The 8043-nt window shown below is 47.8% G+C and overlaps 1 protein-coding gene across 2 annotated transcripts in view; it reads left to right on the top strand.

The window, feature by feature from the left end:
• Positions 1-2014: 2014 nt before the first annotated feature.
• The window catches only part of LOC149371337 (cell adhesion molecule Dscam1-like), a 188608-nt gene continuing 182579 nt past the window's right edge, over positions 2015-8043 (top strand). For both annotated transcript variants that reach the window (XM_089565380.1, XM_089565368.1), the window contains exons 1-2: positions 2015-2180; positions 7308-7464. The gene's annotated coding sequence lies outside the window, so the exon portion shown is untranslated. The remainder of the gene's footprint in view (positions 2181-7307; positions 7465-8043) is intronic.

The following is an 8043-nucleotide window of genomic DNA, read 5'->3' as shown; positions in this document are numbered from 1 at the left end:
TGCCGTGAAGCTCAAAAATGGCGTTATCTTTGGTGAGCATTCAAGTTTCCGCCCCCTTCGCTCGACAAATCATTCGTCATCGGATGCCGCCAAACAAAGCTCCGCGGGCTTTGCCTTTGGCGGCTTCGGATTTCTTAGCTCGAGCAAGTGCATTGTGCGTTGAAAATATAACGCAGTCGTAGACGACGTCAACATCAGGTCGCAAATCGATAGTGTGCGCTGCGGAGAAGCGTGAACGCTACCGCCGCTTTATTTTCTAATAACGTCACCCCCTGAAATTCTAGCATAAAAGAGCTTCGCAACCTTTACCAGCATGTTTCACGCATTCGTGCAATTAAAGTTGAGCGAATTCTAGAACCTCTTCAGCTGCATTTAAAGGGAAGCAACTAGTGAATTTTTCACGTCTCGTGTATTTAGGGTTGAGCAATATTAGGGCCTCTGGAAATAACATCCTCTGTCTTTTCTGGCAGAGAGCCGCTTTTAGTCCAGCTACTCCCACTTTAAATGAAGAGAATTTTATTCGCTTTTCAGTAGTTTAATGTGTGACGATACTACACGTTACGCATTCGCTCGTCACAATTTTGCCGGCCGCGTATGACGACATCGCAGCGGCCATTTTTTTTTTTTTCGCCGTTTATATGCTTTCGTATTTCGCGCTTCGCCAGTCATTCAACACCCCACCAAAAAACTGTTTTGACTCAAAAATAATCTTGTTCAAAGCACTTCGCGTGTCCTTAATTTCAGCAAACAATTTGCGAGGCTCTGCAATGAACGCACTCGCCAAAAAAAAAGTGTGCGGTTAATGTCCATAGGTTCTTGATACTGAAGTCACTTTTTTCCGAATAAACCAATTTTCTTGAGTAAAGATATATTTTAAACTTTTCAAGATTTTCTTCGCTATACTCGCACTGAGCTTCAATTACTATCGTCTTTCTAAGTAAAAAAATACTCCTCGCCCTATCACGCAATGGTTAAGGTGTAGCCGTCTGCTTGCCAATGCATTGCAGATGTTAAAACTGTCTTCTGACGACGTTAAAAGCATTAACATTGATTTTATTCAAATGCAAATTGACTAAGCGGTTTCTTTTTTCTTTCTCGCCTTGCGGAACAGCCTTTTTTTTTTATTGTGCAAACAGAGTACATTGCCAAAGGTGTTTTTTTTTCTGTAGGCTAAACTGTCCTTCCGCAAAGCTTTGTTTGCGCAGTCAAAACATTTTACAGAAAAAACTTTTCTTACTCATTCAGCCTCATTTTTTGTCACTAGAAGTCCTTGATTCGATTAAACCGGACGTGTATCTCTCAAAGTACACAACCGTAAACTGTTTTTTTAGTGCCCTGAAAAGGAGAAAACAATTGCGATGATGCGTTATTTAATGTTTCCGCACACGTACGCAACTCGCTTGCAGGATCGCCTAACCCTTTCATTTCTTTCTTAATTTCTGACATCATACAAATAACACCCTGAAGCTTTTTTAACTTTGTATAAGCTGCTGTAAGTGCAAAAACTGCAACAATCTATACGTTCTTGCAAGCTGCTTTTCATCCTTAATTGAGAAGTTTAAAGGCCGAGCTGAAGCGGCACAAAAAGGATGCAGTTGGCACAATTGCATTAAAAGGCTGGACGCCAAATTTTAAAACGGAGCGAAAAGCCTCCTGTGTCAGCGACTAAACGTTGGAACATAAAGGTTGACGCCATTTTTCATTCACTGATGGCAACGATATTGTCGGCCTTCTCCACGCTACTCTTAGTGCTATTAATGTGTACCTCGTGTGCATCAAAATAAGGCATTTCAGATTTCAGTGAGCGTCCCGTACTATTTTGGGTTCCCTTTTCTGTGATTAATATGCACTAAGCTGACCTACTTAGCAGTTCTTTGCTGTGCCTTACAGATGCAATTTCATTCTTTCCTTGTGGAACGCTGAACTTGTCCTGAGCATGGCATGCACAGTAGGTACTTCGAGCAATCTTATTTTCTCCTCTTTCCTTTCTCTCTCTTTTCCTCGCAGTGTTGGCTTCGGGCTCTCTTCAGGGAAGTGCTCGTGGTCCCATTTTCGTTCTGGAGCCTCCGACGGTGGTGGAGTTCTCGAGCGAGACAGGAGCCGTGCTTCCGTGCTCGGCCCAGGGCCAGCCCCAGCCGAACATTCACTGGGAGAAGGAAGACGGCAGTCAAGCCACTACGGTGAGCAAAAAGCGAAATTAAAGGCAAAATTTCTTGACATTCCACTACCTGCACGAGCACCTGAGAACTACAACTAACCGTATGGCACTACATTGGAGTGCGTGCCTACTGCAGATGACGCATTTCGAGAGCGCCTTCCCCCCGATCACAACTGTCCTCATTGTCCATGCCCGCTGGGTTAATATCCCGAGTGTTTCTCGGAAGTCTGCAGCTGCTCTTTTTTTTAATAGGCATTTTAAGATAAAAATAGGGTTCTTCGGTATAGTAATGCCGGTGTTGGCAGACGTCATAAAAGAGAAGAATCATGTTAACCAGTGCGCCAGTAAAATAAATTATCTAGGATGGGGGTTTGTTAAAGGCACTGGGACCTCAGGAGCAGGGCGGCAACAGTCCGTGCTCGGCGAAGGCGGGAACACAGCACGCGCAGCGATGGCAATGCCGCCGCTAAGCAGAACGGTCGTCTTTGTCTTCACAATTGCCCCCGGGGAAAAGAGGAGCCAACATGGCGACTTAGGGCGCGGGCAGGATGGCTGGGTCGTAGAATGGCTTGAGGCGCTGGACGTGAACAGTCTCGCGTCCACGGCAGCGGCGATCAGATGACGGCACGAGAGGTTCGACTGTGTAATTAACTGGAGATGTACGCTCCAGGACACGGTATGGGCCATGGTATTTGGCGAGAAATTTTGACGACAGGCCCGGAGTATTTGTCGGAACCCAGAGCCACACAAGGGAGCCATTGGGGAAGTGTGGCGCTGTTTGATTGAGGTCGTGGCGGGATTTCTCTCTGCACTGGTTGTCACTTGTGGGAGCACGGGCGAGGCGGCGACAATCTTCGGCGTGCTGGGCGGCTTCAGATAGAGGCGTATACTCGGAAGCGTCAGTTTGGTACGGCAGAATGGTGTCGATGGTAGCAGAAGGGTGACGGCCGTAAAGGAGAAAGAAAGGAGAAAAGCAAGTAGTGGACTGCGTTGCGGTATTGTACGCATAGGTTACATACGGAAGCACAAGATCCCAGTTAGACTGGTTTGAAGAGACGTACATAGATAACATGTCACCGAGGGTACGGTTAAAGCGCTCGGTGAGACCATTGGTTTGCGGATGATATGCGGAGGTGGTGCGATGAATTATATTGCACTTGGTGAGCAGTGCTTTCACAACATCGGATAAAAAGGCGCGGCCTCTGTCGCTCAGATATTCGCGAGGGGCGCCGTGACGAAGGATGAATCGGTTTAAAATAAACGAGGCAACTTCGGAGGCTGTGGCAGCTGGAAGGGTGGCGGTTTCGGCATACCTTGTCAAATGGTCAACCACGACGATAGCCCAACGGTTGCCGGCCGAAGTGTACGGAAGGGAAGGGGGCCGTATAAATCAATGCCGACGCGGTAAAATGGGCGTGGCGGGCAGGGTAGTGGCTGCAATTCTCCAGCAGAACGTTGAGGAGGTGGCTTGCGACGTTGACAGGTAAGGCACGAGCGCACGTATTTGAGGATGAAGGTGTACATGCCACGCCAATAATATCGTAGCCGGATGCGAGCGTAGGTCTTGAACACTCCGAAATGACCACACTCCGGGTCAGCGTGAAAATGGGCGCGAACTTCCGAGCGAAGGTGACGGGGAATAACTAGCAACCATTTGCGGCCATCTGAGCTGTAGTTGCGGCGATAAAGGAGGTTATCACGAATTGAGAAATGGGAAGCATGGCGGCGAAGAGCACGCGAAGGAGACGCAGCCGTAGAGTTGGTGAGGAAGTCAAGAAGAGAAAAGATCCATGGGTCGGCACGCTGCGCCGAAGGCATGGCGCTGATGTGAAGCATCGGTGAGGAGGCGTCTAAGGTTGAAAGGCTCGAAGTATTGGCTGGAAGTGGGCAGCGCGATAGAGCGTCGGCGTCTTAATGTTTGCGGCCAGTACGATACACGACGTGGATGTCGTATTCCTGGAGGCGAAGGGCCCCCTCGCGAGGCGACCGGATGGGTCGTTCAGAGAGGAAAGCCAGCACAGCGCGTGGTGGTCAGTCAGGCCTTCAATTGGGCGGCCGTAGAGGTAATAGCGGAACTTGGTAAGGGCCCAAACTATCGCCAGACACTCTTTTTCAGTGACTGAGTAATTAGATTCAGCCTGTGTGATCGTGCGGCTGGCATAGGCAACGACGTATTCGGCGAAGCCAGGTTTGCGTTGTGCGAGTACGGCGCCGAGGCCTACCCCACTGGCGTCAGTATGGACCTCGGTGGGTGCGGCCGGGTCGAAGTGGCGCAGTATCGGTGGGGCAGTTAGGATACGGCGCAAGGAATCGAAGGCGTCGTCACACACTTGGGACCATTGGGAAAGATCGGAACTGTCGGACAGAAGTTGTGTCAAAAGGTCCCAGCACCTCCACCAAATGTAGGATGGGGGTTTGTTAAAGGCACTGGGACCTCAGGAGCAGGGCGGCAACAGTCCGTGGTCGGCGAAGGCGAGAACACAGGACGCGCAGCGATGACAATGCCGCCGCTAAGCAGAACGGTCGTCTTCGTCTTCACAATTATAACAAATAACTATTTACCTGTTACAAACAGGCACCACCTGGCTGCAATAAGAGATGTGTAACTAACCATTAGTAATAACCACATAATTTTTTAGAATTTCGAAAACGGGACAGCCCTCAACGCTGTGGATCAACAAATGTGGGTCATTCCTCGCGCAATTCGAAAGTCGAGCGCCAGGCAGTTTCGTTATGTCACTCCGCAACGCACATGCCATGTGTCCCCCCCCCCCCCCCCCCCCCCCCCCATTCCCTGGAGGCAGTGAGCTGCGGCGAGCAGCGCAGCGCGGATATCTCGCGCGAGACAGAGATTGTAAGGTGGTACGTGAGCCGTGGAGTGACGTGATTTGATGGACGTCGCTGTGTGCATACACCCAGCGCAAGATTTTCAAATTTCACGAGAAGCAGCCAAAATTTGTTGACCTGCAGCTTCATGGAAAATCACGTTTTCGAAATTCTAAAAGCAGACATAGCCGTTAATAATCGTCAGCCACAAATATCTAATAGCAACCAGGTGCCTGTCTGTAATAGTAAAAAGTTAACTATTACAATTTAGCTAGCCAGCTACAGTTAACATGATTCGTCTGTTCTCTCATCCTCCAACACAGGTATTAATTTGCCCGAAGTCATCTTTTTGTCACAAAAGGTCTATTTTTCAAGCTTAGTGAGGGCCTGTGTGTCCCTGACATGTGTGTCCTACCACGTGTCATGTATACTACATATATGCCACGTGTGTTACACGTATACCCCGTGTGTCCCTGACACACGTGGTATACATTGGCCACAGGGCGAACCCGGAAGCTTACGTTCACAGATGCGATGGCAACTTCTTTTACCCCAAGTAAATCACTATTGTACAGCCATCGCTGTACAAAACATATATGCATCCGGAACGAGCCAACACTGATGTAGCACCCATACGGTCGGTACCATGCATGGGTGTCTTCCTTCAGCTTGCTGCATCCGTATACACCGAATGCCATTTCAGTTTATCTCGGGCCTCCAATGACCGCCTGTGTGTGCTGAGTACGTGTTATGGGTGGACATTTCTCGGCACAACAATTCTCAGAGACAGGTCAAAAGAAAATATCTAGTGGCAGACAGGTATGATATCCGCCCAAATACTTTTATCCTTGAGACTGCTTCCTCAAGTTTCATTTACAGATAACTTTTCCCGAGCGTAGTTTGTATCTGTCGCTATATTTCACTGCTTAAAGCAAACCGTTCTCTCACAGCCATCCAAAAATATATCGCTTGTCTAAAATGCCACAAAGATATATATAAGCAAACAAGGTGAGGGGAATGAGGGGCTCGTTATAAATATGAGAGAAGCCAACAGCCACAGAAACCAAGGGGAACAGGGGATTTTTAATTAATTTCTTTTTCGGTGTTGATTAGTTTAGAATATTACTGAATATGTCATCGCTTAAAGCTAATTGATTAGAAAAGCAGAAGAAAAAACAACCTCATGCCGCTGTTTTTTCTTCTGCTTTTCTAATCAATTAGCTTTAAGCGATGACATATTCAGTAATATTCTAAACTAATCAACACCGAAAAAGAAATTAATTAAAAATCCCCTGTTCCCCTTGGTTTCTGTGGCTGTTGGCTTCTCTCACAAAGATATATATGACGTTCTTGTTCACTTCATATCTATACTCTCCATGTCTACTTGTTGCCTGCACGTAGACACAACATCTAACACATCACTAGTTTCGCCAAAACCCATGTAATCCTAAGGCAACAGCTCCACGTCGAATCTAATACCACGCCTGCAAACATGTATTTGCAAATTAAGCCTACCCTTGAACTGGGCAAGTGTGGCTGAACAGGTTAATTTCAGTACATACAGCGAGAACTAGGAAAAAAATAGGGCACCATGCTGGGCTAAAACATGATGTTTTCCTTTTGTATCTGCGTTTGTAGACAAGGGAACTTTTGAGGTGACCAATAACCTGAATAGACCTTCTTTATTGTGGATCTTCAGCAGTCTAGTTCTAAGTATACCTTATGAAGGAAGAGGTCGTAGCTTCTGTCCGCACCCAAATCTGCCCCAAATCGCACCCAGGTGTAGCTCGGGCAGAAAGGCGAATTTCAGTACCAGCTGTACGTGAGTAATGACGGTGCACTAAAACGGGAGGGAGGGGGCGTGATTTTTTGTTTATTTTATGAATATACGCAGAGCCGCAAACTAAATGCCTAAGATTAGCAATAACAAGTTGTAGAAATTTCTTGCCAACTTCACCTTCCGCACAAGTAGCAGAAATGCTTCTTTAAAACGACTCACTAGAAACTTCGCAGAAATTTCAGAGTAGTGAAAACTCAAACCCATAAGTCGGCGCACTTTTCGGAAGTACAGACTCTTCTCCAGCAGTACATGGCCACTGGCGCACCACTAAAATGGTCGCCAAGGGTGAGGAGGGGGTCAGTTTCGCGTGAGCTTCCGAGACAGTGGACAACGAGACCGACACACCCTTTTTGTTCTCCTTGGAGCGCAAAAACCCTAAGGACACCAGTCTCTCCACCATTGGACCCGTAAACTTTGGACGTCTTGGACACTTAATTACGCCAGCACACAAGCTCACCAAGATTGCTTTCACGCTGTGCGCAGGTTCCGGGTCTTCGGGAGAAGCGGTCAGACGGCTCTCTCGTACTTCCGGCCTTCGTTCCTTCCCAGTTCCGGCCGGAAGTGCACTCGGCCACATACCGGTGCGTGGCATCCAACAGCGTGGGACTCGTCAAGAGCCGCCTCTCGCACGTCCGAGGTGGTGAGTGCGCATTTTTGCAAACAGTGAAAGTCCTCACACGCATATAGTCGCTCTCGGGCAACCAGTAGTTGCACCTACAGATGCAGAGCCTATCGCATGAAGCCATGGCGACAGGGACATGTTCCCAGAACCTGAGAATAAAATCAACATTCGCATCTGCTGTTGTGTAAGTCGTGCTTGGTCACATCTAGAGAACACCAGTCACAGAGGTGTGCGGCCATGTGGAAGGGGGCCTAGCCCATGTTGCGACAGCATGGTTAGGAAATAGGGTGTAATATTTGCTGCAGTTAACGTAAACTCATTGCCTCATTACTCAAAAATAACCCAGTACAACACCTTATGATTTTGAAAGAATGCCTGAATTCTACACTCAGCAACTCGGTGTTTTAGGTAGCGGGTACGCAGGTCGATTAGACCTAGATTAACGGTCAGCTTGCGTTTCATGCCCGGACGTCGGTGAAACCTAGTCCATGTCTCAGATACAGGGAACACGAAGCAAGCTGAAATTAAGCAGGATCTTTAGATGTGGGTCACCATCGGTCACCAGTTCCAGTACACTATTACTTAAGAGCACCTAAA

This window comes from Amblyomma mixtum, chromosome 1 (genome assembly GCF_055824585.1).
Source record: "Amblyomma mixtum isolate Tamu chromosome 1, ASM5582458v1, whole genome shotgun sequence".
NCBI lineage: Eukaryota > Metazoa > Arthropoda > Arachnida > Ixodida > Ixodidae > Amblyomma > Amblyomma mixtum.
The sequence above is the reverse complement of the archived record's forward strand: the minus strand, read 5'-3'. Positions and strand labels throughout refer to the sequence as shown.